Source organism: Lissotriton helveticus, chromosome 3_1 (genome assembly GCF_964261635.1).
Source record: "Lissotriton helveticus chromosome 3_1, aLisHel1.1, whole genome shotgun sequence".
NCBI classification, from domain to species: Eukaryota; Metazoa; Chordata; class Amphibia; order Caudata; family Salamandridae; genus Lissotriton; species Lissotriton helveticus.
In genome coordinates, this window is record NC_136061.1 from 576,267,198 (window position 1) to 576,293,070 (window position 25,873).

The 25,873-nt window shown below is 40.6% G+C and overlaps 1 protein-coding gene across 1 annotated transcript in view; it reads left to right on the plus strand.

The window, feature by feature from the left end:
- Positions 1-311: 311 nt before the first annotated feature.
- LOC144822715 (ADP-ribosylhydrolase ARH1-like) overlaps positions 312-25,873 on the plus strand; it is a 538,572-nt gene continuing 513,010 nt past the window's right edge. The window contains exon 1 of the mRNA XM_078680534.1: positions 312-417. The gene's annotated coding sequence lies outside the window, so the exon portion shown is untranslated. The remainder of the gene's footprint in view (positions 418-25,873) is intronic.

The following is a 25,873-nucleotide window of genomic DNA, read 5'->3' on the forward strand; positions in this document are numbered from 1 at the left end:
GCACACATTGCACATCTGCTGGGCAGTTTTGCACCAATCAACCTGTGGAAAATGCACGTTTTGCACTGGTCATTCAGTGCAAAAAACGTTTGCACTTTTGCACTTTTCAGTTGTTGTGAGTTGGTGCAAATTTGTCCACCATCTACATAATATGATCATATAAACAAAAGGCAAAATAGATAGATGATGTACTGTCGGTAATTTTGTCATACTGTCACTTATTTTTTGGCTATTTTGGCTATTAGGAAAATGTTAAGAATGTCAATTTCTATTTCGTTTTTCTTCAGTGCCATCTAACATTGCTCGAGGAGGTGGCAGCGAAAGACTTGATGCGAGAACATGGCGAACTAGATGACAATTTCCCTGGGTCTAAGGTCCTGAGTCAGAGAGATTTTTAATAGCCAAATCAACAGAGAAGTGAGTATTTCACAGTTGACACACTAATATTAGTGGGACATTTTGCCTGTGCCGTGAGCAGAACTGAGGAGAGAAAGAATGAAATATGGGGTTGTCAAGAATACGTTAGTGAGCTGAGATCTTATTATTCGTGTGTGTCTATTCCTCTATGCTTCTGGTGAAAATTCCACTCAACTGGTTACAAACGACTTCCTTCGAATCAATGTCATTCAGAGGGTGGCACCCAGTTTGGAATCATTTTCATCCTTCTTACATACCAAATGCTTCCCATGGATTTCACTGTGGCCACCACCATGCAAGCTTTCCACACCCTCCAATATATTATGCACCTTCAATAAGATCACTCACCACAAGACCCAAAATATACTCCTTGATTGAGGGGGTTGAAACTGGCTTTAACTTGCATCCAACTACTGAATATGGGTTGCTAGACAAGGCACTGCACTATACCTGTTCAGCAGAAGAAACAAGTGAAGCTCTACTGTTACAGCATTATTTGAGACCAACAGGTACCATATGACCCCAAAGGCAGTTTGAAGATCTAAGTGGAATCAGTTGAAATTGTCTTCATAGATGTTAATTGTATGCCCAAAAATCCATATAGGAGCAACTGGTCAAGTGAATTTACCAGGGATAACAAACTGATGTGCTATTGCAGTGTGTGTGTGTGTGTGTGCTTATGTGTGTGTGCGTGCCTGTATTCATGCACGTATGTGTGTGTGGGTGTGTCAAAAAGGCGATTACATTTTTGCCCACACACATGATAGCGTAGAAGTGTTTAAAGACCTTACCATAGTTTGATAAGAGACACACAAGAATACGAAACTTGATAGGACAACATTTAGTTTCAATGGCTATCGGCTTTGTGGACCTGATTTAGAGTATGAATGGATACTCCTTCACAAATTTGATTGATTTCTTGGCCGCCTTATTACAAATGCATTAAGAGTGGTAGATTGGATAGCCATCATGTTTGTGACAGAGTAGCCTCGTGTCAAACTATAAATCAAGCCCTAAGTACTTTTCTCACAATGCCAAACACTCTATTGTAAGCTTACATTATTCTAGTGGACAGCTTGTTATTGATGCTCACCTGATAGTTGGGGGGCGGGGGGGAGGGCTGGTGACATCATCTCACTTTCCTAAACTTAGTTGAGTGTGTAGATAATTAAGTTACCTGGGCCAGTAGACTGAGGCGCTAAGAAAGGTAAATGTCATAAGTGAATGAATAGAGTTAGTTAAGTGAGCAGATCGAGTTAAGTGAGTTGAGTGAGTATGGAGAATGGCTCATATGAGCACCGTGAACAAAAACGAATAGGGGATAGAGTGCGTTCATTGGATGGAACAACTAGTGTGAGTAGACTGTAAGTAATGTGAATGAAGAGACAAAAGTCGTGTGCCAGGTAAGTATATTGGCTCGCGTGGCACAAACTGAGTGATACAGTGGCATAGTGAGCATGTAGAGTGAATACACCAAGCAGCGGTAAGGTGTGGGTAGTACATAGGTCCGACAAAAGGAAAAGAATAGTTAGAGTAGCTAGATTAAAGAGTTCCGGTGGATAGTGCAAGATGGATAGAGCACATGTGGTGAACTAAATGAGCAGATCGAATGGGAAAACAAAGATGAGAGAGAGGAATGAACAGAGTGTGGAAAGTGAAAAAAGAATATATAAAGTGAATATAATTAAATGAATATAATTAAATGCAAAATTAAATTAACATAATTAAAAGCCACAATAGGTTCATTCTGGAATGCTAACTCTGGGAAGAAGAGTCTCCAGCACACTTCGTTGTCTGTATCTCAAGCGTTCCTCTTCCTCACACACATTGCACCTGTCTTGCCCAAAAATCGCCTTTCAGTCAATGCAATGTGTGAGAGAAAGGATTTATAATACATGCGAGAAGAGGAACATGTTGAGAAAATTGAGCCAAATGATGCATGATCCAGCTAATTTTTCTTAACGGAATTAGCTTAAAAAAAATCTTTTTACATTAAGGCTCTATTTAGCAATTGAAATAATTCCTGGAAATTTAGAGGTGAATGTGGAGAGTATGAGGTATAGTTCTTTACTTTAAGAAAGGTTTAAAAATCTCTTGTGAATTGATACATTTGGCAACACAAATATGTACAGATATTGGATAAAAATCATTGACTTGTTAGGCTTTTCACATAACCTGGAAATGTAACTTGGAAGGTCCTTCATCACTTTTCAAAATGTGTAAAGCACCTTCCTTCTTTTCTATCTGACACTTTCTTTTTCCTATTCTGTGCCACATAAGTGTCATCATACCCCGACCGAAATTCAACTTGGAATGGTAGGATAGGAAACATTAAATATTACAGTGTCAAGTCTCCAACAGCAGAGCCTTTCCCTTGGGTGGGTATATGGTAGAAATGTGTACAGCAGAGCAACCAGTGATGTAATACCGATGTTACAGGTTCCGACACAGACATGTCCTGTGACTTACACCGGTGCTACAGGCACAACGCCTAACAACGGATTCATACCTGGCGGTAATAAGGTTGGAGAAACTATTAATATGGATGTCAAATCTTATATCTAAGACCCATGAAACACAATGTATATCACCAAAGCCACCTGCTAGGGTCACTTAAGGTAGTATAGGGCAAGTTCTAGAAATTAAATGGTGCCATAAATCCGACAGGAGGTTGTGCCAAGGCATCAGCATTGCTGGTCATCTGGCCCTAACACTCGAATGTGCCTCGTGTATGAATCCTACCGAGGGCCTGACCTCCTAGCTGGCTACCTGAATTAAGTGTCATCTATTGGGACATAAAAGGCACAAACTCGACTTTTCTGTCTTTCATCATTCCAAGGGCACTAATGAGAGAGTTACTTTTAGAGTGACCAATGCTATTGCCTACTGCACACGGCATTTATGCAAAACTTGAGTATCTGGTGCCACTCGTCATTATTATAAGCCTGGTAGCCTTTCGGAGACATGTATTATATTTCCGCATAGAGCAGCAGGCCTCCTCCAGCTTTCGGCTATTCCTAATCAGGCGTCTTGACAATGAATGATACCCGAGCCGTACAACAGAGCGGGATTCCGTCAGTATAATATACGTGACTGGATGCCGGTGTCCTGTGGAGGCCTCTCGTTCACTTCCCTCGTATTGAGAGTGAAAAAGTCGAAGGAAAGACACGCGTCTGTTGCCACCCGTGACCAGGCGCCACCGGGAGGAGGGGAGGGGAGGCACCTGTCACTGGAAGGCAATGTTTTACCGATGAAGACACTGATGTCTGCGAGTATGACGTGTATATCTTCAGCTGGCTTCGTGAGGTGTTCATTAAAACTGGGGCTCTTGCAGAGAACGACGGGGGACGCTCCGGACGCAGAGGAGCCATGCGTTGAGAGGAGATGGACGAGGGATAGGGAATGACAGCCATGTCCAGCTGCAACCAGAGCACCAGGCTACAGAAGATCAGCTGTGCACAGCTGGGTGCGGTCAGGTGACAGCCTCCAGACTCTGTCAAGCCACGGGCGGGCACCAACGTGGCAAGGTCAGGTGACAGCCTTCGTACCCTCTCAAGCCATGGGTGGGCAACTCACAGAGTGTCCAGGTATTCTGAAGCATTATTTAAACCAGGAAATTAGCCCAGTGTGTTAATGTGTGTGCTGCAGAGACGGTGTCGAGTTCTACATTTCGGACAATCAGTGCTAGTAGGGCTGACAAAGGTCGAGTAAGATGGAATACAGTATATCTTTTGTTTACAGTGAAACATCCACTAAACGGAATAATCAAGCACACGGGCTGCATTTTGCAACAAGCATTGGCAAAGCCTATAGGTCTTGCCAGCATCTGCGCAAAACGGTGTAAAAAACGATCTAATTACGTAACTGGGGTGCAGACGTGGAGGAAAGAAGCTCAAGGGCAAGAGAGCAGCAAAAGTGTGGGTGGTGGGAGAGAAGCACATAGACATAGAGAGAGCGAGGAGCGATAAAGCACACAAGGGAGACAGCCGGAAATCACATGCACTCATTGGAATGCTTAAACAAATAGAAAAAACGTAGTTCCCTAAGACCGAGCAGAGGGACCACAGAAGACAGCCAATCAAAGATACTACGAGGCTTTCAGGGACAAACGCAAGACTGACAAAAAACATCTATTAAGAAACATGCAAATGAGAGTGCCAGGAAAGCTACTAATGTTAAGCTAAGGGTGGCCTCCAAGCTCTTGTGCGTTCTTAGTAAACCCTCAATATGTCTTTTGCAACCATACACCATGTGCTGTCTGGAAGGCCCGACGTAAAAACAACCCTTTCAGCTTGATAACAAGACACACAGAAAGAGTAGATACCCCAGGTTTTAGTTCAAAAATTGCAAAAACTAACATTAACATATACAGCTTTGTATGTGATGTGGCTGTCCCTTAGTGGTTCTTGCCGATGACAATAGCGTGCTATCTTAATTTCCTCCAGGATAAATCTACTGGAGCCTACTGTCCAAACTCACATCATTGGATCCGTTTCTTTTTTCATTGGCAGGTTAATATTTATATGTTTCCCGCAATTTTTCTTTTGTCTCAATCTCAATAGGTTCCACATAAATACATCTTATGTGTGTGTGTGTGTATCTCTGTATCTATATACATACATGTAATACTTTACATGCTACATTATACAATATATATATATATATATATATATATATATATATATATATATATATATATATATATATATATATATATATATATATATATATATATATATATATATATCACATCGAATCCCCAGGGTTCACGTTGTTTGCACAGAAGTCACGGCACTTAAAGTAAAGTGAGGTAAAGGTAATTTTAAGGGTTCCAGGTGGCTAAAGAAAGGTTATAAATGTGTATGTGTACCGTGACTAAGGTATAGGAATACCGAAACACGTAGGTTGTTAGTCTGTTTGAAAAATGACTGAAGAATAAATTAATTATTGGAATTTACCTGCAAGAGTGCGCCCTCATTTTGTTTACACTGGGCTCAGTGAAAACAGCGAGAATATATATATATATATATATATAGCTATATATATATATATATATATATATATATAGCTATATATATATATATATATATATATATATATATATATCATTTTTTTGTTGTTTTTTTTTTGCTGCACAGGACTTTTCACCGCCGACGCTCCTCCTATTCCCGGGTGCTTCAATCCAGCGGTGGTGAGCCACTTACAAATCCCAACACGTTCGGCTCCGTTGAACCAAAAAGGACAAGCACACAGGTATCCAGTTCCAGGATGTTTTTATTACAGACCCCTCACCCCCGACAGACGCGTTTCGATCGGTAGCTTCGTCAGTGTCAGTTTGTGCTCAAGCAGTGTCGCCATTTTACCCACTTCATGGCCCAAAGGTTTCAACAACATAGAAAATGGTGTGCAATCCTGCAGACACATTTCTTTGGTGGCCATCTTTGAGTGTGTATCCGCCAATTCATTTCATGGGTACAACTATACAAATCAATAAAGTGTTAAAGTGCATTTTAAAAACATTATAACCACAAACAGTTGATTATTAAAATAAGTACAAACTTTGAGCATGATTTGGTGACACTTTTCACCCTGATAAATTTACGTGGCACATTGTGTTATCCCTCATGGATTTCCACACATGTGGCACGCAAGTGCACTGTATATCTGGCATTTAGTATATTCTTGTTGTGTCTCTAATTATTCTTTGTCAGTTGTGTAGCCCTATATGGGCAATTTTTCTCCTTTATATCAATGAAGGGATAGCAAACTGTCTAGTATAGAGGAAAACCGGAGTTCTAATTACAGTGTGTCGGCTTCTCCTTATATTTATGTGACCAGGTGAATAGAACCTCAGCCCACTTCCTTCTCTAAATGACCTACAGATGTACCCCCATCTCCTCAGCGTTATTTAGCCCCCATGGTGTCATGGTTTTAAGATCAATAATATATCTTGATTCCAAGGTACGAAGTGCCTTGACTCTTTCACCACCTCGCTCTTGTCGATCCACCTGATCTAAACAATAGTAACTAAGCAAATCCCTGTTGCTTTGGTGTAGTTCTGCAAAGTGGCGTGCCACGGGATAAGACCTGTCATTGTTCGTGATGGCACGTAGATGCTCCAAAATACGCAGTTTGGTGGGATTGATAGTGCTACCTATATATCTCATCTTGCAGGGGCACTCAAGACAGTAAATTGTATATTCTGAATTACAGTTTAACGATTTTTTGATCGTTCTGGGGGGATTATCTTTACCAGTTCTTCCCGGGTAGCTAAGGACCTTTTTGCTATTTTTACACGCCTTGCAGCGTAAGCAAGGAAAGAAACCCTTAGCTTTGAATAGTGTGTTCGGTTGCTGTTTAGAGGAGAAGTGGCTGTGGACTAGGTGGTCTCCCAGAGACTGACAACGCCGGTAAGTAATTGGCGGTCGTTCGGGAAGGTATTTCTTAAGCACACTATCAGTATCCAAAATGTGCCAATTTTTCTTGAAAATATGAACTACCTCCCCTGCTTTCGTGTTGAAATTAGTTATCATCCTAGTAGGTTCATCCCCTTTTAAAGTTGGTTTTACCACCAAAAGGTCACTCCTATTCACTGTGGCCACCTTTTCTTCTGCCTGCTTGAGTGTGTTCTTAGAATATCCCCTATTCAAGAATCTATTGCTGGCTTCTACTTTGGCCAGTTGGTAATCCTCCGTCGAGCAGTTACGCTTCATTCGTAGGAGTTCACCGTATGGGACATTATGTATCAAGCACCTTGGATGGTGACTAGCCGCATGAAGTACGGCATTACCTGCCGTGGGTTTTCTATAGAGTCTTGTTTGAAGAATATTATTTTCTATGAAAACCTCTAAGTCCAGGTAACAGACAGTGGTGGCACTTATTGTGCTGGTGAATCTCAGATTCCAGTCATTGTTGTTTAGCGCGGCGATGTACTCCTCAGCCGAGGCCCGATCGCCGCGCCAAACAACAAAGAGGTCATCTATGTATCTAGTCCACAGGAGTATTTTTATCAGTCCAGTGGTCATTGGCCTCCCCCCAGGCCTCGTGCTTCTCCCACCAGCCAACGAACAAGTTCGCATAACTGGGGGAGAAGCACGAGCCCATAGAAGTGCCCATAGAAGTGCCCCTTGTTTGTTTATACAGTTGCCCTGCAAAAAGGAAGATGTTATTATATAGGCAAAATCTCATCATGCTCAATAACATTTCATTATGCTGATGATATCTTTCTGGTTTCCTGTCCAGGAACCATTTAGTTGCCGCCAAGCCGTTCTCATGTGCTATGCAGGTGTAAAGGTTTACAACATCTAATGTAATGAGAAGCAAATTTGGTTCCCATGTGATGTTGTTCATCATTCGGAGAAAGTCCTGTGTGTCCCTAACATAAGAGGGCAAGTCCTTTACAATCGGTGCCAAGTACGAGTCTATGAAGCGCGACGTATTTTCCAATAAGCTTCCGATAGACGATACAATCGGTCGCCCTGATGGTCTTTTGGCATTCTTGTGGACTTTCGGAAGATGGTAAAAGGTGGGCAGAATTGGTGCTTCACATTGAAGGAATAAAAACTCATCCATATTGAGCATACCATCTTCCTTCCACCCTTCTAATAGTAGTTGGTAGTCAATTGTGCTTTGGACATATTCTGTTCTTTTAATAGTAATATAACATTCAGTATCTTTTTTTTTTTAAGTTTGAAGTTTATTAAAGTATAAAGAAGCAAAGACAGAAAATGAAGAAACAGTCATAAGTTATAAAAAATAAGAAATCTCTCTTACAAAAAGCAGAACTGATTAAAATATCCAAACAGAAAAATAGGGTACACAATAATGCTCATGAACATAGGGGAATTGAGGTACAACCTGTATAATAAAACACATAAGTGATATGAAAAAACATTACAAACAATTAAGAAAATGCAATCACGGTGGTTTTTGGACTTCAACATTGCGGACTTGAGAGGTGGGAGGGATTCTGCCAACTCTGGATAAATACTCGGTAAGGGGAAGCCATAAAAGATCACGTTTGATTGCTAGGGAGACGGGGGAAACAAAGTTAGTGTCTAGACGATGATTAAAACAGACTGCATTCCACCAAGCATTAAAGGAAACATCTTTAGCCTGTTTCCAATGTGATGTAATATGGTGCAAGGCAATGGCTATCAAAAGGTCAAGTAATTTATGTTTGTGGGTCGAGTCGGTAAAAATTGGAGAGAGAGAACCTAGAAAAATATGAACAGTGGAGAAGGAAAAATGAAATTTGAAAATCTTTTGAATTTGGGACCATACCAATTGCCAGAAATGAAAAATGGGAGGACAATCGAACAGCATATGAATCAAATCAGCTGAAGGGCAGGGACATGACCAACAAGTGGAGGGAGTATCTGAGGAGAATGATGACAGAATTAATGGAGTAAATAGTGTACGGTTATAAACAAAAAATAAGGTTTGGGTAGTATTAGCAGCTCTGGAGGTACTTTGAATCTTAGACCAAATTTTATCCCATAGAGTGAAGGACCAAATTTGAGACAAATCTTTTTCCCAAGCCAACTCAACTTTAGATTTGGCACGCTCAGTAAAAGATTGAGTAGACTTATATAGAAAAGAAGCAGAAGGGGACCGATCGAGGGCATTAGAAACAGGAAGATATGGTATAGGGATAGAGTTGGTAGCAGGGAGTGAAGATAGGTATTGGGTAAGGGAAGGGATCAGTGATAAATATTGAGTACGAGAAGAGGATGGCAACGAAAATTGTGTTTGGAGGTCTTGAAAAGGAAGAGGTTGATTATCGGAAAGAAGTTGAGAAATCCATTTTAAACCAAGAGAATGCCAGGTTTTCCAATATAATGAGCGATTACGAATTTTAAGATGTTTATTATGCCAAATAGGTTGGTTTTGAGTAGAGGAAATAGAAGGGTAAGAGGATAGTAAATAAGGTTGAAGAAGAGAGCGAGAACGAGAAATAATGGGGGAGCGAAGAGATGTTACATTCGAAGAAAAGGAAAGAACCTCACTAAAGTCAAAAGGATGAAGGAAAGAAGACTCTAACGTTAGCCAAAGAGGGGGATAGTGGGGAAGATCTGAAGAGAGCCAACGCGAGGCTTGCTTTAAGGAAAAAGCGTTATGATAAGACTTAAAACTAGGAAATTTGACTACGCCCAGGGATTTATCTCTTTTTAAAGCGGAAAGGGCTATTCGAGACTTCTTACCTTTCCACAGAAATTTTAGCAGAGTAGAATCTATCGATTTGAAGTAATGGTCTGGGATGTGAATGGGAATCATGGAAATGGAGTAAAGTACTAGAGGTGCAAGCATCATTTTGATGGAGTCAAGACGACCCCACCAGGAAAGGAAAAGAGGATTCCACCGATTGATAGAAACATTCAGTATCTTTTAATTGTCTTAGAGCCTCTTGTTCGTAGGCTTCCTTTGAGAAAATCACAATATTTCCCCCTTTGTCGGAGGGTTTGATTTCGATGCTATTATCATTCGGTATTTGGCGAGCTACATCTGGCCCCAAGTGTCTTGAAGAAGGGGTTGCGCTTCTGCCCATCCACTGAGTTCGACCTAGTCAACACCAGAATTGATGTGTTCAGATACATCCGAAAACTAAAATTCCAGAAAATATTCCTCCTGCGCCCCACAAATCGGGGAATCAGCAAAGGCGTGGCAGGCCTTGAGGAGAGTTCTGTAAAAACGACTGAGGAAGATTTAAATAACCTCGTAAACATGTTAGCTCCTACACAAGAAAGTTGCGAAACAGACACATATAACCAACATGGGGATTCCTCTACTGTGGTGCAAATTAGAGACCCTAGTAATTTCAAAAAGAAATCTAAGAAACTCCCCAATGCTCCACACGATGCCATTGATGTTTTTAATGAAGCTATCTTGATGGACCTGGAAAAATTGGCTAAAAGCAGAATGGACATGAGACTGTCGAATATAACACGGAGGGAATGGGAAGCCATCAAATCCCTGAAAAATGATAATAGCATCAAATCAAACCCTCCGACAAAGGGGGAAATATTGTGATTTTCTCAAAGGAAGCCTACGAACAAGAGGCTCTAAGACAATTAAAAGATACTGGGCCATATGTAGGTGGCCAAATACCGGTCGGTAACGGCCGATTTCGGCCGTTACCGACCGGTATTTGTAGTTTCAGATGTAGGGGGCCAGATAATTACCGATTCTGCAAATTTACCGAATCTGTAAATTACCAAATCCGTAAATGTACAGAATCTGTAATATGGGATGTAGGTGGCACTGGAAACAGTGCCACAGGCCCTTAGGAATTCGTTATTTACCATGAAATACTATTGCATGGTAAATAACGAATTCCTATGTACATGCACATCTGTGCATGTACACCTGTGCCTTGTGACACACATACTTGCCGTTAGGGCATGTATGTGTGCCACATGGCACACAAGCCAGACTCAGGGGTGCAACAGGGTGTCAAAGTGACACCCTGTCCCCCTTGACAAATCGGTAATTTTACCGAATCGGTATTTACCGATTCGGTAATTGCCATTGAGTCCTATGGGCCTCAAGGCAATAAAAAATCCATAGGTTTCAGGGACGTTATAGTTCGAAATTAGCATTTAAAAAACCCATTGAAATTCACTGAAAAATCGATAGGATTCAGGGACGTTATAGTAAGAAATTAGCATTTAAAAAACCTTTAAAATTCACTAAAAAAACAATAGGTTTCAGGGATGTTAAAGTTAGGAATTAGCATTTTAAAAAACCTTAGAAATTCACTGAAAAAAACATAGGTTTCAGGGACATTTTAGTTAGTTGGACATTTCACTCACACAAACCATAGAAATTCGGCTGTTATAGTTAGTTCAGCAATGCACTGCTGATGATGTCACATATTACATCATTCAGGACATGGTCAGTGACATCACTGATGACATTAATGATGACATCTCAAATGACATCACTGATGCATATGTATCGGACTCGCATCTATATGCGCCAACAAAGCTTTTAACACATATTTCAGCACTCACTATGAGGAAATTGTGTCAGTTGAGAGATACTTACTGAGCAAGCCGCCATGGTGCTTGCTGCGAGATGTAGTTCACCGATGTGGGCTGCATCAATGCTCCGATTTAGCATTCGGCCCAGCTGACCTGCCACCAATAGGGGAAAAGCGAAACACTTAAAACTGCGTTGGGAGCTATAGCCCGGTGTGAAGGCATTTGAAAAAGGCACACCTGCTGAAACGCATCATGCCATGTCAATAAAGAATCTTCCTGAAGCCCCAGGTGCCTCTGATTGATTCCTGGTAGAGGGGTCGAATTTGGTGATATAGTTATATATTTATATATATATATATATATATATATTCACTGAAAAAACCATAGGTTATACACCATATATAGTTAGGAATTAGCATTTAAAAAACCTTATTTTACTCACACAAAACCATTGAAATTCCATATATAGTTAGTTGTACTAACTATATATCGCGCACCCGCAATCCACTGCTGATCATGTCACATATTACATCATTCATGACATGGTCAGTTACATCACTGATGACATCACTGATGACATCTCAAATGACATCACTGATGACATCACTGATGACATCTCAAATGACATCACTGATGACATCACTGATGACATCACTGATGACATCTAAAATGACATCACTGATGACATCTCATTTGACATTACTGATCACATCACTGATGACATCATTCATGTGATAATACGATGAACCTCTTCAGACTCTAATATAACCTTAGATACACTCAGTGTAAACAGACACTCACAGACTGTCACTCATCCATGGAGTTACTCACACACCTAGTCAGTCATGCAAAGAATCAATCACACCTCCATTTCCTCAACTATACAGTTATACACACCTTACTTATTCAAACATATACTAACACATATTTACTCTCTTATACAATCCCTGATACAAGTTCACAATGATCCATACAGCCACTCACACATTCACTGGCTCTTTTGCACAGTTATTTATATATGTCAACTCTCACATGTACTGTGTTTTACATATGTACTTACTTTGACATGTAGCACTGAGATATCCATTCACTCACCAATACACTCATGCACACAGTCAACCGCCCATACAGCTGTTTCCACATGCACTTTTGAACCCATACATCTAGTGAATCAACTGCTCACACATCTATGCACAGAGTCATACACCTCCCAGCCACCCACACACACACTCAGTCTCCCATACAAATACTTGGGCAACCAATCAATAACCCATATAGTTACTCATATAGCTACTAAACAACACATGCAGCAGTTTTCAGAACAACAGACATAATGATGCACAAATTAAGACAGTTTAGTCACTAACCCATGCACTCAGTGAGACACATTTAATCACTCATTCATACAGTCAGTCATGCACCTACTAAATCATTCATCCAGACACTTATACATCCACTCAATCTTCAATATGTAAGACATATTTTAACTTTACAGAAAAATATAGTCACTGGATGTTGTCATCAGTGATGTCATTTGAGATGTCATCAGTGATGTCATCAGTGATGTCATTTGAGATGTCATCAGTGATGTCATCAGTGATGTCACTGACCATGTCATGAATGATGTAATATGTGACATGATCAGCAGTGGATTGCGGGTGCGCGATATATAGTTAGTACAACTAACTATATATGGAATTTCAATGGTTTTGTGTGAGTAAAATAAGGTTTTTTAAATGCTAATTCCTAACTATATATGGTGTATAACCTATGGTTTTTTCAGTGAATTTTCAAGGTTTTGTAAATGCTAATTCCTAACTATATATGGTCTATAACCTATGGTTTTTTCAGTGAATTTCATTGGTTTTTTAAAAGCTAATATCTATAGCTGTAAAATGTATTCTTCTTTAAATCCAAAAATATATTTTATATGTTTATTAATAATTTTTTTTTAAATATTTTTTTTGTTTCGCTCCCGGTCCGCGAACCGGGAAGCTTCCCGTTAGCTTAAATTGATGCCGCGACCGGGTCCGCGAACCGGTAAACGTTCCGTTTGCGCAACTGCCGCTTTAGAAATCAACATCGTGATGCGTCACGAAAGTGCGACGTATCGCGTTGCCGCGTAATGCGTCTTATGACGTACCGCGTTAGCGCACCCGGAAGTGCCCCGGGGCGCGGACCGAGGCGCGAAACGCAGCTCCCCGGAAGCGATCCGCGGCGCGGCGCGAAAGCGCGACGTATCGCGTTGCCGCGTAATGCGTCTTATGACGTACCGCGTTAGCGCACCCGGAAGTGCCCCGGGGCGCGGACCGAGGAGCGAAGCGCAGCGACCCGGAAGCTATCCGGGGCGCGGACCGGAGCGCGTAACGTAAGCATAACAGGTCATGTGATTTGTTAATAACACTTTTCATTGGTTCATTTCACTTTTGGTTTCATAATCATGTAAGGCTAGGTCAGGTGACCTAAAAATAACACTTTTCATTGGTTGAGAACTATTGTTTTTCCCAAATGATGAAAACCCCTCCTTCTTTCCTCACTCTGACTTTCATCATTGTGAGAGGAAGACCTTTATTAATACTTCAGAAATGGCTTCAGTAGTTGCTTCAGCTGGTGCACCCCCACCACCACCTCCACCTCCTCATGGGAAGAGAGGACCACCTCCCCAGGTCATGACCAACACAGAGGAGGAAGAGGAAGAAATGGAGGAAGAGGAGGGAGAAGAACCACAGTTCTTGGAAGAGGTGCCCCGGGTTTCCCATAAGAAAGCCAGTTTCATCTGGCAGTTTTATTCAATCCCTCCTGGCCAAAAAAAAGTGAATGCGAGGTATGTCACCTGCCTGATCTGCAAAGATAAATTATCAAGAGGGACGGATAAGAAGTATAGTTATGGGAACTATACTATGCATAGGCACATGACCAGGAAGCATCCACTTAATTACAGCCGGGCGGAAATACGGGATTTGGAGGAAAATCCAACATCAACTCCTGTGGCCAGATCAAGATCGTCAATTTCATTGACACCAGCAGAGGCACGGGAAACTGTGCCAAACATACAAGAGAATTTTGGCCACATGAAACATACTTGTATGCACTGTGGTGCGTTGATAGCATGTGGTAATATGAGTATAAATGCTATCAACCTGGCTTATGAACATCATAATTGCCCTAACCGCCCCCAGTAATTTTTTTTTTGCTCCTGTTGAGCCCTTTTCAATGCCTGTTTTTTGTTGTTTCCCACCCCCCAAAAAAACAAAAAAAATATAAAATCGTTCAAAAAATACAAAAAAAACAAAAAATGTTCAAAAAAAAAAAAATATATATAAAACAACAAAAATATTTTAAAAAAAAGTTCTTTTCAGAACTACCTCCCCTTTCAAAAAAAATTGCTGGAATGTTTAGCACTCTGGCAAGCTCTATTTCTTTTGGTTCGCTTCCCGGTTAGCTTCCCGGTACGCGGACCGGGAGCTAACCAAAAAAAAAAAAAAAAAAAAAAAGAGTAAGTATAAGGAAAGTAAACAGAGAGTGATGTTAAAAGAAAGACAGCTATAGGGAGTAAAGAAGAGATACTGTTTAATAGATCTATTTACCGAAGAAAAGACGGAAGAGGGTATAATTGTGAAAAACAAAATAGATAAGGAAGTGAAAGAAAAAAAAAGAGAGTATAACATTAACAAAGAAGAGTTTCTTGGAGAATGTGAGTGAATGTTCAAAATAAGATTAAAACATGGGGAATAACAGAGAGAAAAAATAGAAAACAGAAAACAAAAAATAACAGAAAAAGATTAATTGAAACAGCAAAGAAATGTAAGTAACATAGAGCCATATCATCAACATAGGCAATAAAAGTTTTGCAGCTTTTATTGGCAGAAATGTGTCGCTAAAGCCGCTTTTGCGGCAGAAAACTGCTGCTAAAACCACTTTTGCACCAGTTTTCTGCCAATAAAAACAGCAATAATTTTATTGGCTGTGTTCATAATATGCCCCTTAGTGTGCTTCAACTACACAGAGAAAGCATTATGAACAAATAGTGATAGAGTGATCAGTCAAAGACACTAAGAGTAATAGAGACGGAGTGAGTGAACAAGAGTGAGGAACTATGAGAAGAGAGGGACTGAGAAAAAGAGTGGAAGGAGTTGAGTAAGTAGGTAATAGAGAAAGGAATGAGGGAAGTAGCAAAGGCAGGAAACTGAGGGTTAAAGAAATGAAGCAGTGGAACTAATAGAAGTTAAATGTGATAGAAATGTAACGAAAAGAGTACAAAACATTTACCTTATAATTGTCGTTAAATTACTCACTTTTTGTTTTTATACTTTCAATCTGTGAAAGAGAGAACAAACATTTGAAAAATATTAAAACATGTATTTAAAAATTACAAAAGACAAGGGAAAAGATTGAAGGACAAACAGTTTTTCAACAACTTTGACACTTACAGAAGCTTCTGCTTCTCCAGGCCCCCTACACAGTCCTAAAGATATACATTTTAAACTAACAGTATCTTGATGCAGATGAAGTGAGGCCTATCTTAAAACATGGTGCATCTTTTGCATTGCTGTTGTCTCAGAAAAGTGTCGCAAGACACTAAAATTTTAAATGATTGCTTCAGGATGCCAATAAGATGTGTCCTATCCAGAGGTTTGTTTGAGGTGAGGCCTACTCAGGGTTGCAGATGAAATTTCGAGTTGTTGAAGAGAATAGAGGACATAATACATGTGAAGGTCTACCAATGAAGTGAGTCATGTCCACTGCACTCTTGAACAAAGTCCAAACCTCCTATGTTTCCCTGGACAGACCTAAACTTGATCTGCACAATGTGATTCGTAATGATAGGAAACACAGGTGATGTAATTGAAATACGTGCAATTTCTTTTGCTCATTTCACAATCACATCACTTGTGTTTCCTTTGCTTAGGTATCTCATTGTGCAGATGTAGTCCAGCATATGAAAGAGTACGCAGAAGTGCAGCACTGCATGCAACAACTTTGACACTTACAGAAGCCTCACCTTCTCCATGCCTCCTACACAGTTCTACATATACATCATAAATGCAAACAGTACAGAATTAATTATACATGTTAAATGGTTTATTTTTGCTGTTCTCAGAATGTATCAAAATTCACTAAAAACAGTGACTTGAAGGTATTCATCATATAACAGCGGGGAAAAAAAACCACAATCAAAATGATTGTGTTTAAAAAACCCATACAACATAACAAATCAGAATTCAGAACTCCTTAAAGTTAACTTACTTTCCATGACGTCAAAGGATGTCCTATGAACAGCTTACACTCTGTTGTGCTGTTATTACTTTCAGCCCGCCACTTTCTGAAAGAAAACCTCCATCGTTTTTAAAAACATGTTACATGCAATAAATGACTTCTTGCTCTCTACCACAAGTTTCCACAAAGCCAAATCTTGTCAGAGCCATTTATAACTCTTGGATTTCTTGTAAGCCAATCCCGTCATTTGGCATTTCTGCAACTTTCAGAATTAAAATGTTGAAGATCATTTTCACAATCCTGGAATAGTAATATCTTCCCCTTCTTGCTCAGTCATGTTCTACATTTCCTATGACACTGATACTGCTTACTATGAAGCAGACTTACACTACCTCTATGACTACTACAATTATTTAATTCTCTACATCACGTTTAATCACAAAGCAATGTAAAACAGTAGACAGCATTGCAGACTTACATTCCCTCTACTCTATGTTTTGATTGGCTGCTTCAATTAGCTTATAAAAAGAAATAGTTTTTCTGAACTCATTCAAAGTGCACTTATTTCTCCATGACGTCCAGTCTTATGGTTAGAAGTTATGTCTCTGAACTACACTTATCCTCAAGGCCAAATCGTGTAGGAGCCATTAGAACTTCTTGAAATTCCACAGAGCACATCCCGAGATTCTTTCCCTAAAATTTTGGTTTTAAAAACACCAGGTAAGAGTTTTTAAGGTCATACGGCAATTTGTTTTTGAAAATTAAAACAGAATCATTGCAAAATGACCAGCCATTTCTAGACTTTAAATAAGCTGTGTAATGTCCTGATGTTATTGAAGGACCGTCATGATATATAATTGCTGCAGTTACAAAAGTCCTTCCTGATATTGACAACTGCGAAGCCACAAATTTTTTTATTAACTCCCAACAATTCTCTTTCAGGTATCCTTATATACCGACCTCCCGGCAGCCTAGGAAACTTTGTGAGCTCATTACTAGAGTCCTCTATTTCATCCTGCACCTCGGCCCCAAATTTCATCTTGCTCGGAGACTTAAACTTGCACTTTGAGGACAGCACAGACAAAATTGCTGGGAACCTAATTTCTGAACTAAAAGTACTTGATCTTCATTTAATCAATTCAGATGCAACCCATATCAAGGGACATCTTCTGGACCCTCTTTTCACCAATCTGCCGAAAATCGAAGCTCAACCCCCACTTCCCCTCCCCTGGTCGGATCATTTTCTCATCCCATTTACCTGGCAAACCCCCTTAAAAACCACCCACATACTTACCCCCAAAGAACACGATAGAATATGGTCCAGACTCTCAGTTGAGCACTGGACCCAGGAGCTCACACGCTCCGCTCCTCTGGCAGACTCCGACCCTGCAAAAGCAGACAACAACTTTACTAGTTGGCTTACCTCTTCCCTGGATATAATCGCCCCTAAAATAGACCTGAAGAAAAAAAGTAAGACATTCAAATCTCCATGGTACTCACAAGAACTTAGGAACCTAAGAAAAATTTGCAAAATCCACGAGAGAAAATGGAGGAAAAACTGGGATCCTCTTATTAAGGAAGAATATAAAACAGCAATGAGGTCCTACAAAGCAGCCCGTAAAGCAGCCCAATCCTCCTTTTTTGAAAAGAAAATTAAAGAAGCATCTAATTCAACTCGTGAGACGTATAAAATAGTCAAAGAGCTCCTTAAAATACCCAATCCCCCCTCTAATCAACAACCCACGGTTGCTAGATGTAACCAAATAGCTGGTTTCTTTCAAAATAAAATCACCAATATCTTGCAATCACTCCCACCCAAAGCTGATAACAGTTTCCTGGTTGCCTCTATATCTCCCACCACCAGTCCAACTCTAGATAACTTTAATCTGCTGTCCAATGAGGACTTTTTGAAAGCCCTCTCAGACTTGAAAAGTGGTTCCCCCAACGATCCCGCCCCCATCCGTATCCTTAAACAAATTGGACCCACTATCGCTTACCTGGCCACTAACCTTATCAACGCCTCCCTTAGCCAAGGAGTAGTCCCCCCCAACTGGAAACACGCAATTGTCAAGGCATTACAGAAGAAACCAGGCCACGACCCCTCAGATTTGTCCAACCTTCGTCCAATCTCTCTTTTACCAGGCCTGAGCAAGATTGCTGAGAGGGCGGTCAATCAGCAATTGTCAGCCTTTCTCGAATCTAACAATCTCCTTCGCCCCTCACAGACAGGCTTCCGTCCGGGGCAGGGGACCGAGACAGCTCTCCTGAAAGTGGTCGAGGAGACCAGATGCATCCTGGATTCAGGGGGATCGGTTTTACTGATCCTCCTGGATCTAAGCGCTGCATTTGATACGGTGGACCACAAGATCCTAATCCAGCGATTATCTGGGTTGGGAGTGAGGGGCACGGCACTTCGTTGGCTTTCATCCTTTTTGGAAAACCGTACCTTTCAGGTCTGCGAAGGGAACATACGATCAGACATCCTCCCCCTCCAATGTGGGGTTCCCCAGGGCTCGTCATTGAGCCCTACTCTTTTTAATACATACATGGCCCCCCTGGAGGATGTGGTCACCCCTTTTGGGATAAAAGCCGTCACATATGCTGACGACACCCAAATGGTTGTTTCATTCTCGCTAGAAGAAGACAAACTGAAAAACCTCCATGACTGCCTAGAAGGTATTCATGGCTGGATGTCCAACTCAAGGCTGAAGCTCAACGGCTCAAAGACTGAGCTCATGCTTCTGGGACATCAACTACCACCCCTACCCTCTACCATGTGGCCTCCATGCCTAGGACCCCGCCCAGAACTCAAAACTGAGATTAAGAGTCTGGGCTTTTGGCTGGAACAGAACCTCTCCATGATTACACAGGCAAAAAAAACAGCCGGTACATGTGTGGGTCTACTACGGTCAACCAGAAAAATTCTTCCACTTCTCCCGGCATCATCCCAAAAAACGCTCATTCAAGGTCTAATTCTGTCAAGATTAGACTACTGCAACGCTCTCTTCCTGGCTGCCCCGGAAGCTACGATTAATGTTCTACAGAGAACACAAAATGCCGCCGCAAGGATCCTCACGGGGACCTCTCGCAGAGCATCAGCCAAACCTGCCCTTAAAGCACTACATTGGCTGCCGATCCGTGAAAGGGTCAAATTTAAAGCTCTATGCTCCACTCACAGAGCCTTGCAAAATCAAGGACCCCCAATGCTGAGAACCATGCTCTCCCTATACAAACCCAATAGGTCCCTACGATCAGCCCAAGGCAACCTGGCCACGGTACATCGAATTAAAAAAGCCCGGACTGGAGGACGTCGGTTCTCGGTCATGGCCGCAACCATCTGGAATACTTTGCCAATTCAACTTCGCTCCGAGCCGAATCACATGAAATTCCGGAAACTTCTCAAGACTCACCTTTTCCCTCAATAACCTTTCTCCTCATCCCTCTACTTCCACCCTCAGCTGTTTCTTGCAATCTCAGCGCTGGGACGCTCCCGGGCAGCCATGCGCTATAGAAAACCCAAATTCATTCATTCATTCATTCATTCATTAAAGTTGTCAATTTTGTTCCATCAGGCCTACATCGTTGGAACATTAAAATGACATACTGGCCATATGTTCGTATAAATAATGTGGACATCATTTCAGATTTACATTGGCTACACTCCATGTTGTGATCAGCTGCTTTTACTAGCTTATTAAAGGAGACTGATTTACTGTCTGGCAAAGTTAAATATATAAATCTTTCTGAGTCTACACTAGTAGTACTTGATACCATACAGTTCTCGCAGTCATGCTGCCATTGATAAGAAAGCCCAAACAGCTGATCTACATCTACACCTTCAGCATGCAATACATCAAGCATATACATTAAAAACTCCTGACAATCTTGCTGAATATTTTGAGAGAATTGTGTTTGGCCTGAACATCTGTCTAACAGATTTCGAATTTCAGACACACTTTCTATGTTTGTTCTATCAGTGCTACATTTCTCTAACACAGAATTTAACAAACTGCAAAATCTTTGATCAGAATTGACCACAATCTCTTCTTTTACATTTTCTAGAGAAAACAAAACATTAACCACTACATTAGCATAGCAGTTGACACCAGAACTGTTTTCAAATTGAAAACCAACAACATCTTCAACAGAATTCTTTTTGTTTCTGCTTATAATTTCAGGTTCATCGACTTTTCGTCTTTTTGCTACAACCTCCCCAGTATTGGTTACATTTCTTCGTTTCCGGCCTACCACACGTTTCTCAAACAAAGGATATTGAGGCAAATGTGGCGCATACTCTCTTCTTAACCTATTGTATTCCTTAACACAATCTAGATCCGCACAAATGCTTGTGACATCACACTCAATCAAGTACAATCCCAATAAAGTTCTAACTCGTGACAATGCCACATATGCCATACCCTCCTTGAACACAGAACTGCCAATATTCACCAATGCACTGTCTACACTTAAACCTTGCGATTTATGGATTGTCACCGCATATGCCAAGCAAACAGGAAACTGCTTACGGCGAACATATAAGTCTTTTACAAGCAAAAATCTAGCAGAGCAACGACCAATTAGCTGTACTTCCTCAATGCCATCAAATTTAATTTTTAAAAATTCAATTCCATCTCTATTTCTGTATTTTACAAAATCAACAACATTACCCATTGATCCATTTACCAGACCTCTTTCAACATGTAAATTCCTTCTTAAAATTATACGGCAGTTCAAGCACACATTCAGAGTCTTTTCAAAACCTGCAGTTTTAGATATACTCTTCTCTAATGAATCCAATTTTGTTTTCAGATTCTCAGACAAAATAATTGTTGATCCCATATGCTCTACTCTGTCAATAGCTTCCAGTTTCACAATCTCTTGCTTTTCTAAATGCAACATTTTGTTGTTGAATTTGGCACATTCTGCAAGAGTTGGCATCAAACATATTCCAGATTTCTTCTCAGTAATTTTCTGAAAAATATTCTCAGGCACAACATCTTGTTCTGGATATAAATTTGACAGTAATCGTGCATGTAAAGCTTCTTTCCCATGCTCGGTCACTTTTCCAATTCTAACATCTTGTAGAATAGTCTTGTAAACTTCATCCTTCGCCTGACGCATATTTTCATGCAGTTCAGCATAATTGAAGTTTAACCATATATTGACGTTGCCAATGCTGCCTAGGCACTTCCTGGTATCTTCATGCGTGAGCATTTTGAACACAGGTTGCCCTTTCACTGGTGTCAGCTGCAGAAGATCTCCGAAAACAATGATGTGTTTGCCACCAAATAACACATCATACTCTGTTTTGAGAACTTCTTGCATTCTCAAATGCACAAAGGCAAGCATGACATTGGAAACCATGCTTACTTCGTCAATGATAAGAAGTTTCATTTTCCTCAAGATTCTTGAAACTTCAAAACAAGCATCTCCAGATAGCTTGTGATATTGTAATTTGTTGTCATGCTCCACTGGCAGCATCAGTAAACGATGTAAAGTAATCCCTTTAATGTTATGTGCTGCCAGTCCAGTTGGAGCGGTGACAACACAAGACAGCGATGACTCTGTCCTTTCCTGCAAATAGCATGAAATTGCTTTAATGAGGAAACTTTTTCCAGTTCCCGCTTCTCCACTCACATACAGTCGGACAGGCTTCAACGACGTACATGAGCACTCTTTTTGTCATGACTTAATCCATGATCAATTTGCATGGTAACTTCGTCATATATTTTCCTCTGCTCAACGTTGAGTTGTCTTTCCAACTCTTCTAAGTTAACCGCATCCTCCTGAGCATGTGCCATGGCTCTTTCCACTTCATTCTTAGCAGTGGCAGCTTCATTTTCGATAACAGGTCCTCCTAGTGGATCCTGACTCAATGAAGCAGAACTCTGACTGTCCTGAGAACTGTCTCTGGCAATCTCGGCTGCAATCATTGCTTCCTGCTCAATTTCCGCATTCAACATTTCTACATATTTGGGAAAAGCAGGACATTCTATGGTCTCCTTGGCGGCATTGAAAGAGTCTTCGTAACAGAGAAAATCTCCAAGCAGTTCCTCTTCTGCACGCCAAGGCTTGAAAAGTTGCAAAAGTGCTAAATAGAAAAACTCCTTTTTTTCAGGAGATTCGCCACTCAATTTTCGATGGTTTACCAAGTGGCATTTTCTTTGCTTGACCAGACATCCCTCACTTCCTATTACAGCATACACTCCTTTCTCAGTATCTTCTTTGATGTTCCTCCTGAATATGTAATTTTGCAGAACCTCATACAGACAAACATTCTCGAGGTGACTGCTTCGATTTGGATAATATGTATCCAACATGTTGGTCTTCAAAATGTCGGTACTGTTTGGCTCCTTTTCCGCCAAATACTCAATTTCCCGCACAGGTTTGAGAACTCGATTACGCGTTGCAGCAAGACCAAGACACGCCCAAATGATACTCCTGGACTTGGCATAGAGACTTGCTGAAGACAACCGGTCAGAACATTTGTACGCTCCAATTTCTCGATGCGACAACATCTTCAGACTGAAACTGTACAACTTCTTGCTGAGGCTCTTTTCATGGGAAATGTCCTCCCACATATCCTTCAATTCTGTCTTCTCTTTTTTGGTGATGTAAGACGTCACATACCGAGCCACAGCCATACAGTTATCAGCCACAAACTGTATATCCATGTTAGCATTCCACATGGACAAAATCACCGGGTTGTAGTCGTTGATGTACTTGGACTCTTCGTTCCTCTTCAAATTGTATGTGTTTTTAGGTGATTTCTTCATCACATTATGTCGCAGCGAAGACATCAAACTGTTTACTCTTCCTTTAGAAATCACCGGTCGTGGAAAACCGAAACGACATTTGGTGTAGAACTTGTCCTTGTTTCGGAATTTACGACGACAGTACTTTCCACATCGATGGCTTTGGAAACGCAGAACTTTTTCTCTTAGGCTTTTCTTCTCCTTTGCGTTTGGAACAGCACACGTAGAATACTGTTGTATAAAACTCATCACTGAGTCTTCTGGATCCGTTCCAAATTTAGGTGCATCCTTGATCCACAGCAACATATGTATATGAGGAGCACCTCTTGCTTGGTACTCCTTTCTCCAGAAGAAATCCAACACCTCTCCAAGAGGTGGATTCTTCTTATTCATGATGAAAGACATCATAGCTTCAAATCTATGATTGAAGTACCTACATACATTGACTGGATCCAAAGAGCACAGTTCTCCGGGTGTCTTGAATTCGATGTTTTCTACGTTAGCATTTGCCTCTCGTAGAAATTCAAGTAAGTCTTCCCAGCCATACTCGGCACAGCTCAGAGTGAGGAACCATGTGGGAGTACCTAAGTTCCTCAGCATACATTTTAAATCACCATGACGACGGTACCAGTACTCATTAGTACCACGCTGACACGCCATGAGATTAATCAGGTGAGAATCCAAAATACTGTCTTGGACATTGACTTTATCCATAAAGTCACTTGCCGAGATGTTTTGCATGTGTATACCACTTTTCAAGATGTGGTTCACTGCATATGACAGTCCAGACAGATCGCTTTCAAACAGGAGATGAAGCAAATAAGGAATGCATTGTCGAAACCTAGCATCTCCTGCATACAATCGCAAAGTCCGGTATTCAGAAGCAGGAATTTGATGAGGTCGCTCATCATATCTTCCTCCCTGACCTGTTGGAAAAAGCTGTGGGAAACACTGAGCTTCCAAACTTTCCTCCCAAACACTAATGGGACTCCCTTTGGCTTGTTTCATTTGAAACAACTCAATAGCATTCCCCATGACTTCCTTGGAATGCAAAGGATGAACACTATAATGTTCATATATTTCTTCACTAGTAGAAGTTTCTACTTTCTCAATTTGACCAGCACACAAATCGCTATCCTCTTCCTCACTTACTTCCTCTTCTGCAACATATACATTCTTATAGTATTTTTTTTTTTTTTTCAAATACAATGTTGCCTTTTTAACTTTCCTAACATCTACTAAATCTTGCCATATTTTCTTATTCTTTGTCGGAACCCCATTAACTAAGATAACCAGAGGTTCCTCGTCCACTTTTTCTACTCCAATTGTGTTAATGTTTTTCTTCAAATCTAGAGGCAAATAAACAACTCTTCCCTTTAAACCTCTCTGTAAATCTGATGGAGGCAATTTCCCTGTCTTTGGCTCCATTCTTACAATAGCCTGAAAGGGATGGATACTTTGAATCAAAATAGATTCATAAGTATTTAAATCCTTCAATTCAGAAGGAATCTCAACCAATTCCAGATTATTATGAACTGCTCTAGCAGGCATCTGGTTTTGATTTAATTTGCAACAACAATAAGTACACACACGTTGATCCAATCCCAAATCAAAACAATTTTCTACCATCAAGTATGTTGCGAAATCCTTCCATTCACTATTATTTTCCCTTTCACTTTTTGCATATAAATCCACTAACTTAGTCTGATTCTTATAATAAGTGCGTCGACAACACACACAAGTGAAATTTGGCCTCTCACTTGATTTGACCTGAAACGTGGCAATTTCCCTCTGGAAATTATCTGTACTGGAAACCTGTACACTATCTTCCATATTACCCGCTTCTTCTTGGTCAATTTCAACATTCTCCTCTTTACTTCCAAAGTAACAAAACTCAATTTCTTCACATATATTCTTCACATCTATTTCAGAACCATGCAAAAGAGCAGCACATAATTTTTTAAGCATAATTGCTGGACTCTTAGCATAATACAACATTCTAACTAATTTCCTCACTTTATTATGATGCACTGCTAGCATCCTGAAATGATGAAAAACACTCTGGCATACTCTCCTGGAAAGACAAGCCAGTGAATGACCATGCAAACCTGTCACTTCTCTCACTCTGCAAGGATCTAATTCTTGCAACAACCTTATTTTCTGCTTCAAACTTTTCTTATTAAATGACCGTACAAAATCACAAAGCAAATTGATGGAATCCTGTTGCACACTGCAAATACTACTACACTTCCAGGTGTACACAGGACCCTTAGCACGTCTTCCTAAAACCTCATTACCTAACACCTCTTCTGCCTCCGTTGTCACAAGTTTTTCTTTTTCAACTGGACAACCATCTTTCACTTCATAAGCACGACCACTGGTGTGAACTGCATGCACCAAATCATTATCCTGGAAATAACTCTCCTCATTAAAAAATGCCTCACAGCTTGAACTATGCATCCATTCTCCAGAAAAAACTTCACAAAAATTACTACGATTAAC